This window comes from Nicotiana tabacum, chromosome 11, assembly GCF_000715075.1.
Source record: "Nicotiana tabacum cultivar K326 chromosome 11, ASM71507v2, whole genome shotgun sequence".
Taxonomy (NCBI): domain Eukaryota; kingdom Viridiplantae; phylum Streptophyta; class Magnoliopsida; order Solanales; family Solanaceae; genus Nicotiana; species Nicotiana tabacum.
Genome location: NC_134090.1, coordinates 77,116,239 through 77,125,413, shown reverse-complemented (window position 1 = coordinate 77,125,413; position 9,175 = coordinate 77,116,239).

Genomic DNA, 9,175 nt, shown 5'->3' with positions numbered 1-9,175 from the left:
TTGACTTGCCTAGCTCACATTAGTAGACGTCATCACGACTCCCGAGGGTGGGAAATCCGGATCGTGACACCATGATCCATGATTGATTTAACCATAGCTAATTTCTTCATCATTAGTTAAAAGTTATCAGAATAATTACATCTCTCTCTTTTTTTCTTCTATTTTTTGGTGTAATATGTCTATAACTCCGATTGATAAAGACATTGAGGACAATATTAATTCAATTGGGCAATTCTTAAAGTAGAATAATTATATATATAAAAAAGACTTAATTAGAGGTATACCTATCTCTTTGATCAGCAATAGTATTCATTTCCATATTTTTATTTTATGTTGACATATTTAGGTTTATTCTAAATGGCTCATTGCACTCTACCCACGTCTAACTCTTGAAATCCTTCTACAATTTTAATTTAACTAATTTCTCTCTTCTTCTTCTTCTTTCTTTGCTTTTTCTTTAAGAAATAGTTTTCAAGTGTCTCAAGTATAGTTTGTCATAACTGTTGTGAAATAAATTTGTTGTTATTAGATGTTTGATGATTTCAAGTTTCTCATTCTTGTCCATATAATTCAGTATAAACGTGTAGTATAAACGTGTTGTAGACAATAAATTTGCGTCGAGAAAATAAAATCAAGACCGAAAATATCGCAACAATCATAGTATTTTATTTCGAATATTTGAGTGTTACAATCTCTATGAATCCTCTAATTCTTCCTTCTGATAGCAAATAAATTCAAAGGCCTTTGAGCTTGATCTTGAATATGTATTTGTTGCCTCGAACGATGATCTTGTTCTTGAGCTTGAACTTGATTTGTTCTTCGTTCTTGAACTTGCACTTGATTTCTTGAACTTGAACTTGAAGCTTGAAACTTGTGGAGGAATTTTCAGCATTTGATCCACGAGTTCTTTCTTGCTTCTTGTTATAACTTCTGGTGTCTTTTCTGAGTTATGACGACCCCTATTTATAGTTGTGGGAGGGAAGAGTTGTGATAAGCACAAACTCTTTCCAACCAATCAAATTGAAGTGTAACATGACTGCATTTGATTGGCCAGAATATATCACTTGCACACGTGGCATGCTTTCATTGGCCTTTTAGTATGACTTGGCATGCCTTGTCATTTTGACACGTGGCATGATCTTATTGGCTCTTTCGTTTGACTTGGTGCGCCACGTCATTTGACACGTGGCACCAAACTGGGCCTCTAGGGAGATGTCATCTTGGGCTTTATGAAGTAGGCCCATCACTTTAGCCCAATTAAATAGGCTAGCCCGATGGATTAAGACTTATTTATTTTATCCATATATATTGGACTTATATAATTAATTCAATTATATTAGCCCATAATATTTATTTGATCCAATATATCTTGAATTTAAAATATTATTCAAATTATTTTATGGATTTAAATCCAATAAAATTTAAATGTCTACAAATGCCCCCTACTTCAAGACTTGTGAGAATGTCAATATAATGACTAGGCTTGAAGTATTAACAAAGACCATTCGCGCCTTTTTTCCTTGTAAATAATTTCATGGATTTACTTATCCATGCCTCCTTCAAACGTAACTTGAGGTAAGTCATTTTGTCCAATTAGGTAAAGAACTTATGAATGAACCATAACTCTTATTTAAGAAATACCATCTTAAATTTTGAACTAAAGTAATTTTATTATCATAATTCCTTTTGCTAATGGAATCTAATAATCACACGTGGCCACTGTCCAATTTAGAATAGCTTTTGTAGATTTTGATAGCTGGAAAACCCACTGTCCAATTTCAATTCGAAATCAAATAGCTTTAGCCCTTTAATTGACGTCTATTTGGATACGGAAGTCTGGCCACCAAATTCATGTTGGATTAATTTGTCGCCTTTAATCCAATCCCACATCGGCAATATGTTATAGCAAGCCATCTATGAAGATCTATATAAAGCCATATGCTCGTAATTGTTGAGCATCAATTCGCAGCTTTTGCAAGCTAATTGAGTCTAATTTTGTGGACTCGAAAGCGTTGACGCGAAGGTAATTTCTTATTCTTCTTTTTTTGTGCTTTTCTTGTTTTGTCGCCTTTTTTTTTCTTTTTTTTTTGTAGGTCAAACGAGAAGGATTTGTTCTTGTTCAACAAGATGATCCACGCATGAAGGAGACAATCTTGGGGTGTGAGGGGATGAGTATTCATCCTTGCCCAAATATCGGAGGGATTACTTTCATGGCCCGACTACCGGAGAGATTACTCTCAATGTGGCCCGACTACCAGAGAGATTACTCTCAATGTGGCCCGACTACCGGAGAGATTACTCTCAAACTACCGGAGAGATTACTCTCAATGTGGCCCGACTACCGGAGAGATTACTCTCAAAATGGCCCGACTATCGGAGATATTACTCTCAAAATGGCCCGACTACCGGAGAGATTACTCTCAATATGGCCCGACTACCGGAGAGATTACTCTCAAATGTGGCCCGACAACCGGAGAGATTACTCTCAAAATGGCTCGGCTACCGGAGAGATTACTCTCAAAATGGCCCGACTACCGGAGAGATTACTCTCAAAATGGCCCGACTACCGGAGAGATTACTCTCAATGTGGCCCGACTACTGGAGAGATTACTCTCAATGTGGCTCAATTATTGGTGAGATTACTCTCAATGTGGCCCGACTACCGGAGAGATTACTCTCAAAATGGCCCGACTACCGGAGAGATTACTCTCAATGTGGCCCGACTACTAGAGAGATTACTCTCAAAATGGCCCGACTACCGGAGAGATTACTTTCAATGTGGTCTGACCAGAGAGATTACTCTCAAAATGGCCCGACTACCGGAGAGATTACTCTTAATGTGCCCCGACTACTGGAGAGATTACTCTCAAAATGGCCCGACTACCGGAAAGATTACTCTCAAAATAGCCCGACTACCAGATAGATTACTCTCAATGTGGCCCGACTATCGGCAAGACCAACTTAAGGTGCAAAAGGCTCATATGTCCACCTTAAGATTGGAAAGTTATAGTTCCTTTTAAGGACAAACCCGCGAAGAGGCCAACTTAAGGTGCAAAGGGACTTATATGTCCACCTTAAGATTGGAAAGTTATAAAGCTTCAACTCGAAGACGACATCGACTTGAACACTTGGAAAACTTTGAAGATTTGACGGACTTTGCAGACTTCAACTCGAAGATTCGGAGGGCTTAAACAATTCAACTTTAAGACCGACGAATTTGAAGACTGAAACTTGAAAACCGACGAACTTGAAGACCGACGAACTTGAAGACTTCAACTTTGAGACTTGGAGGGCATAAATATTTCAACTTGAAGATCAGCGAATTTGAAGACTTTAACTTGAAAACCGACGGACTTGAAGACTTCAACTTTGAGACTTGGAGGGCCTAAATATTTCAACTTGAAGATCAGCGGATTTGAAGACTTCAACTTGAAGACCGACGGGGTTGAAGATTTCAACTTGGGGACTTCATCTTGAATACACTTGAAGACTTCAACTTGGAGACTTCGAGGGCTTAAATATTTCAGCTTCTCTTTTGCTTTTCATTGTTCGACTTTTATCTTAGTCGCATAATTTTCAGCTTTACGTGCTTGTAACAAATGATTCATCTCTTGTCGTGGGAGAGTCCAAATAATGAATCGTTTGATGACTTCAATATATAATATATATCCAATACTCAGAATCAAAAACCTTCAGAATCGCGCCGGATAATATTTTGAAACCAACTTTAGATTTCACCATGTTAAAAATTTCAGATTTGCGCAGTCTCAACAAAAATTTCATATCTCGGTGTAAAAATATCGAAATTGCAAACCGTTTGATTTCAAGGAAACTAGACTTCAAGATTTAGAACATATCCAAAATTCTCAATCAAACAACTTCAGAATCGTCCCAGATAATATTTTGAAATCAACTTTATATTGCACCACGCTATCAATTCCAGATTTGTGCAGTCTCACCAAAAAATTCATATCTCGGTGTAGAAATATTGAAACTGCAAACCGTTTAATTTAAAGAAAACTAGACTTCAAGATTTCGAACATATACAAAATTCTCAATCAAACAACTTCAGAATCGTCCCAAATATTATTTTGAAATCAACTTTATATTGCACCACGCTATCAATTCTAGATTTGTGCAGTCTCACCAAAAAAATTATATCTCGGTGTAGAAATATCAAAATTGCAAACTGTTTGATTTCAGAAAACTAGACTTCAAGACCTATAACATATCCAAAATTCTCAATCAAACAACTTCTGAATCCTCCCAGGTAATATTTCGAATTCAACTTTATATTGCACCACGCTATCAATTCCAGATCTGCGCAGTCTCACCAAAACAATTCATATCTTGGTGTAGGAACGTCGAAATTAGGAACCGTTTGATTTATTGAAAACTAGAATTCAAGATCTAGAATATATCCAAAATTCTCAATCAAACAACTTCAGAATCATCCCAGATAATATTTTGAAATCAACTTAATATTGCACCACGCCATTAATTCCAAATTTGCGCAGTCTCACAAAAAATCATATCTTGGTATGGAAGCCTCGAAATCGGAAGATGTCTTACTTACCATCAATCAAAATTTAAGAGCCATATTCTCACAAATATCTTGAGTTCAAGTCTCACTGAATTTGAAACGTTGTGCCAAGCAATCCTTTCCTTATACTTGTGTTTCCTTTTGATGTCTCTCTTCTCTTCCCCTTTTTTTATAAGGCAGAGGGCGGACTTGGAGACCAACAAACTTGAAGGTTTGGCGAACCTGAGGACATAGAGAATCCCTGGACTTCAATGCAAATACTTGACATCCTCCTAAAATCGGCCCATAGAAGATATCAATTTACCATGGAGGGTTACCCCCTTTAAATCAAATGAGGTCAAAGTTCAGTAGGAGGATGGTATTTCAGCTTGATCTTACATTCCTTCATACTTCATTCGAACAACAATTGGGGCAATATGTATCTTTTGATTTTATGCGACTGAACTTAGAATGAAACTCTAAGCTGCCTACGTACCTCGGTAAAGAGGATCAAGTCATACCGTTGTTTAGACTGGGTAGATTTTTTTTCTTTTTTTCTTTTTTCTTTTTACATCCTAACTTTTGCCTAGGCCGCCTCTTTCGAGATTTTTAACCTAGCGGACTTTTTGTTTTTGGGTCGTACACAGTTTATACTTTTGCGGGCCAGGAGTATAGCAACATATAGTTTAGGCTCGTGCATCAAGGAGTGTTGCAACTTCAAGGATAATACTTCTTCAACAACTTGCCATTGATAGGGCCGATCCTCATACCATCTGCATCAACCAGCTTGTAAGCCCCACTTGAGTAAGCTTCTTGTACGACATATGGCCCATCTCATTTTGAAGTGAACTTCCCTACAGGTTTATGGGAAGTAATGATGGGTCTTCGTACGACAAAGACTTGATCTCCTACTTGAAAGGATCTCGGGCGAACTCTTTTATTGAAGGCGCGAGATAATCAAGCTTGATAACATTCAAGACTCTGTTGAGCTTCCAATCTCTTTTCATCAAGAGCTTCCAACTCTGCTAACCGAAGTTGAGCATTTTCTTCATCAGTGATCCCTTCTTGAATAACCAGTCATAACAAAGGTATTTGATGCTCAAGTGGCAAGACGACTTTGACTCCATAAACGAGTGAATAAGGAGTAGCATGTATTGGCGTGCGGTGAGTCGTCCTATATGCCCATAGAGCTTCTTCCATACGGTCATTCTAATCTCGTTTGGATTTGGAGACGACTTTCTTTAACAAGTTGCATAGAGTCTTGTTGAATGCCTCAGCTAGATCATTGGCGACAGCATTGTACATCGAAGAGTTACATTGCTTGAATCCAAAGAGATCACAAATCTTGTTAATCAATCTATTATCGAATGGCTTTCCGTTATCCGTTATTATGTATCGAGGAATGCCAAAGCGATAAATAATGTTTACTCGGATGAAACTTGTACCATTTTCCTTCTTTACTTCCTTAAGAGCAACAGCTTCAGCCCATTTTGAGAAGTAGTCAGTTGCAACCAAGATGTATAGGTACCCACCGGAGGACTTTGGTAGTGGTCCAACAACATCCAATCCCCAAGCGTCAAATAGCCAGGATGCAACAGTCGGGTGCAACACTTTAGGAGGTTGATGAATAAAATTCGCATAGAATTAACAAGCCTTGCATCTTCGGGCGTAATCCAAGCAATCTTTTACCATCGTTGGCCAATAATATCCCATCCATTTTATATAGAAGTGGAGCTTTGGTCCAGACTGGTGTGACCCACATACCCTGGAATGTGCCTCTTGCAAAGTTTGGAGCGTTTCTTCTTCTCCTAGGCATCGCAAGAGTACTCCCTCGAACGACCTTCTGTATAGAGTATCCTTGTAGTAAAGGAAGCGAGGTGCGCGACAACGGATTTTAGTCCTTCTCCTCAAATTTTCTGGAAGTATCCCATAGCATAAGTAGTCGATAATGGGTTGTCTCCATTCTTCTTTCTCAACTTTAGAAACAACGACAAGATGTTTGAGTTCGTTTTCTTCACCTTCAGCCTCATTTAGTGGTGGTACTACCCATTTTTGGCAGATGGTAACTTGCGTTTGGTCAGGCAGGTCTAATGATGAAGCTAAAGCAACTAAAGCATCAGCCTTCTTATTTTCTTTCCTTGGCACATGCTGAATAGTCACATCCCCGAGCCACCCTATCAACTTTTTAGTGTAATCATGTAATGGGCGTAGTTCAGGCTTTTTGACCTCGTAACTACCCAAAAGTTGATTGACCACTAACTGGAGTCACCAAAGACTTGCAATTGCAATTGCTTCATATCAACGGCCATTTCAAGCCCAAGTATTAATACTTGATACTTAGCAACATTGTTGGAACAGAGTTGTGTCAAGGTGAAGGAGTAGGGTAAGACTCACCTTGGGGAGTGACAAATACTACGCCAGCCTTGGCTCCCCCACTATGCGCAACACCATCAAAGTACATCTTCCATAGAGGTTGAACTTCGACGACCATTGCGTCCTCATCAGGTAACTCATCAGTTAGCTCCCAATCATCAGGTATCGGATGATCTACCAAGAAGTCTGCCAATGCTTGTCCTTTTACAGCCTTTTAAGGGATGTACAATATCTCAAATTGTTGAAATTGGACGTACCATCTCGCTAGTTGATCACTAAGAACAGGTTTTGACATCACGAACTTGATGGGATTTGCTTTAGAGATAAGACGGACAACATGAGCTTGAAAGTAGTGCTTCAACTTTTAAATTGAGAAGACTAGCACCAAACATAACTTTTCAATTGGCGAATAATTCAACTCGTTAGGTGTCATCATCCTGCTCAAGTAGTAAAGAGAGTTTTCTTTCCCCTTCCTATTTTCTTGGGCCAACAGTGCTCCAACAGACCTTTCTTGTGCCGCAATGTATAGTATCAATGGCTTTCCAGGTATAGAGCTGCTAAAACTGGAGGCTTCATCAAGTAGGTTTTGATACTTTCGAAGGCATTGCTACAAACCTGGTCCCACTTGAAAGGAACACCTTTCTTTATGAGGCGACTAAATGGTTGGCACCTCCCAGCCAGGTTTGATATGAATCTTCTAAGGTATGCTAGCTTTCCTTGCAGACTTCTCAATTCATGGATATCTCGAGGCTCAGGAATTTTCAAAATGGCATCCACTTTGGCTTGATCAATTTCGATCCCTCGATGTCGGACAATGAAACCAAGGAACTTTCCAGAAGTAACTCCAAAGGCACATTTCAATGGGTTCATCCTAAGTTGGTATCTCCGGAGCAATTCAAATACCATCTTTAAGTATTTCATGTGGTCGCCCTTCTCTCTTGATTTCACCACCAAGTCGTCAACATAGCATTCGACATTCTTGTAAGATCATCGAAAATATTCTGCATAGCCCTTTGGTAAGTAGCACCAGTGTTCTTCAAGCCAAAAGGCATTACCTTGTAGCAATAAATACCCTTTGGGGTACGGAATGCAGTAAGCTCTTCATCTTTTGGTGCCATGAGTATTTGGTTATAGCCCTATGAACCATCTATGAAATACATTGCCTCGTAACCAGTAGTAGCATCGATCATCAGCTTTGGAATAGGAAGCAAAAATTCATCTTTCGGACATGCATTGTTGAGATCTCTAAAGTCAACGCACACTTGAATCTGGCCATTCTTCTTCCTTACAGGGACTATACTTGAAACCCATGTTGGGTATTTAACTTCGCGAATAAAGCCAGCTTCAATGAGTTTGTTAACTTCGGTTTCAATCAAGGGAACCAAGTCTGGCCTAAAACGCCTTTGAGCTTGTTTAATAGGACGAGCACCATTTTTGACTGCAAGGTGATGGAATGCTACTTTCGGGTCCAAGCCAGGCATCTCTTTGTAACTCCAAGCAAAGACATCCCTGAACTCTTTGAGTAACTCAATATAAGTCCTCTCTTCATCAGCTTCTAGTAAAGCACTTAGGTAGGTGGGTCTTGGTTCTTCATCGGTGCCAAGGTTAACTTCTTTTAAGGCATCAACTGTCGTCTTCACTCCTTCTTCAAGTTCAGATGGAGCATCTTTCACATCTTCATCTTCTTGAGGGTTCCCATCATTGAAGGATATGTGATAACATGATGAAACATCATCCAATTATGCATTATCTTCCATTGAAGATGGAATGCCATTCTTGACTTGTACAGTAACATGATACGAAGAACCCGCACTTTCTTTGTCTTCATTGCGTTCCTTAGTATAGACCACAGTATATGGCTTTACCTTTAGCACTTCTTTACATGAAACCACAAGTTTTGTTTGTCGCCTCATTCTAGAAGGAATCAAACTTTGGAAATCCTTAGAGATCTCATGGATTTTGGGTGAAGCGAGTGTCCTTATGCTTTGAGAATTTCTCCAAAACTTGTTCCCCTTCTTTAGTGGACCCAATCTTTCAAACACAGAGGTCCTCACAGGTGATTTTCCAAGTCGATCAAAGACAGAAGGCTTGTTAGAAGCGGCTGATTCATCTTCTACAATGATATAATTGTTGCTCACCCTTTTTATTGAGATGCGCACTGGTAACGGTTGCTTGTATCCCAAACCTTCACGTTATTTCCTCGTTGCAGCTTCTGATAGGAGCTTCCCTAACTTTGACGGCTCATTGGGATTGTATCCAGCTTTTGCAAATGGCTTGTAA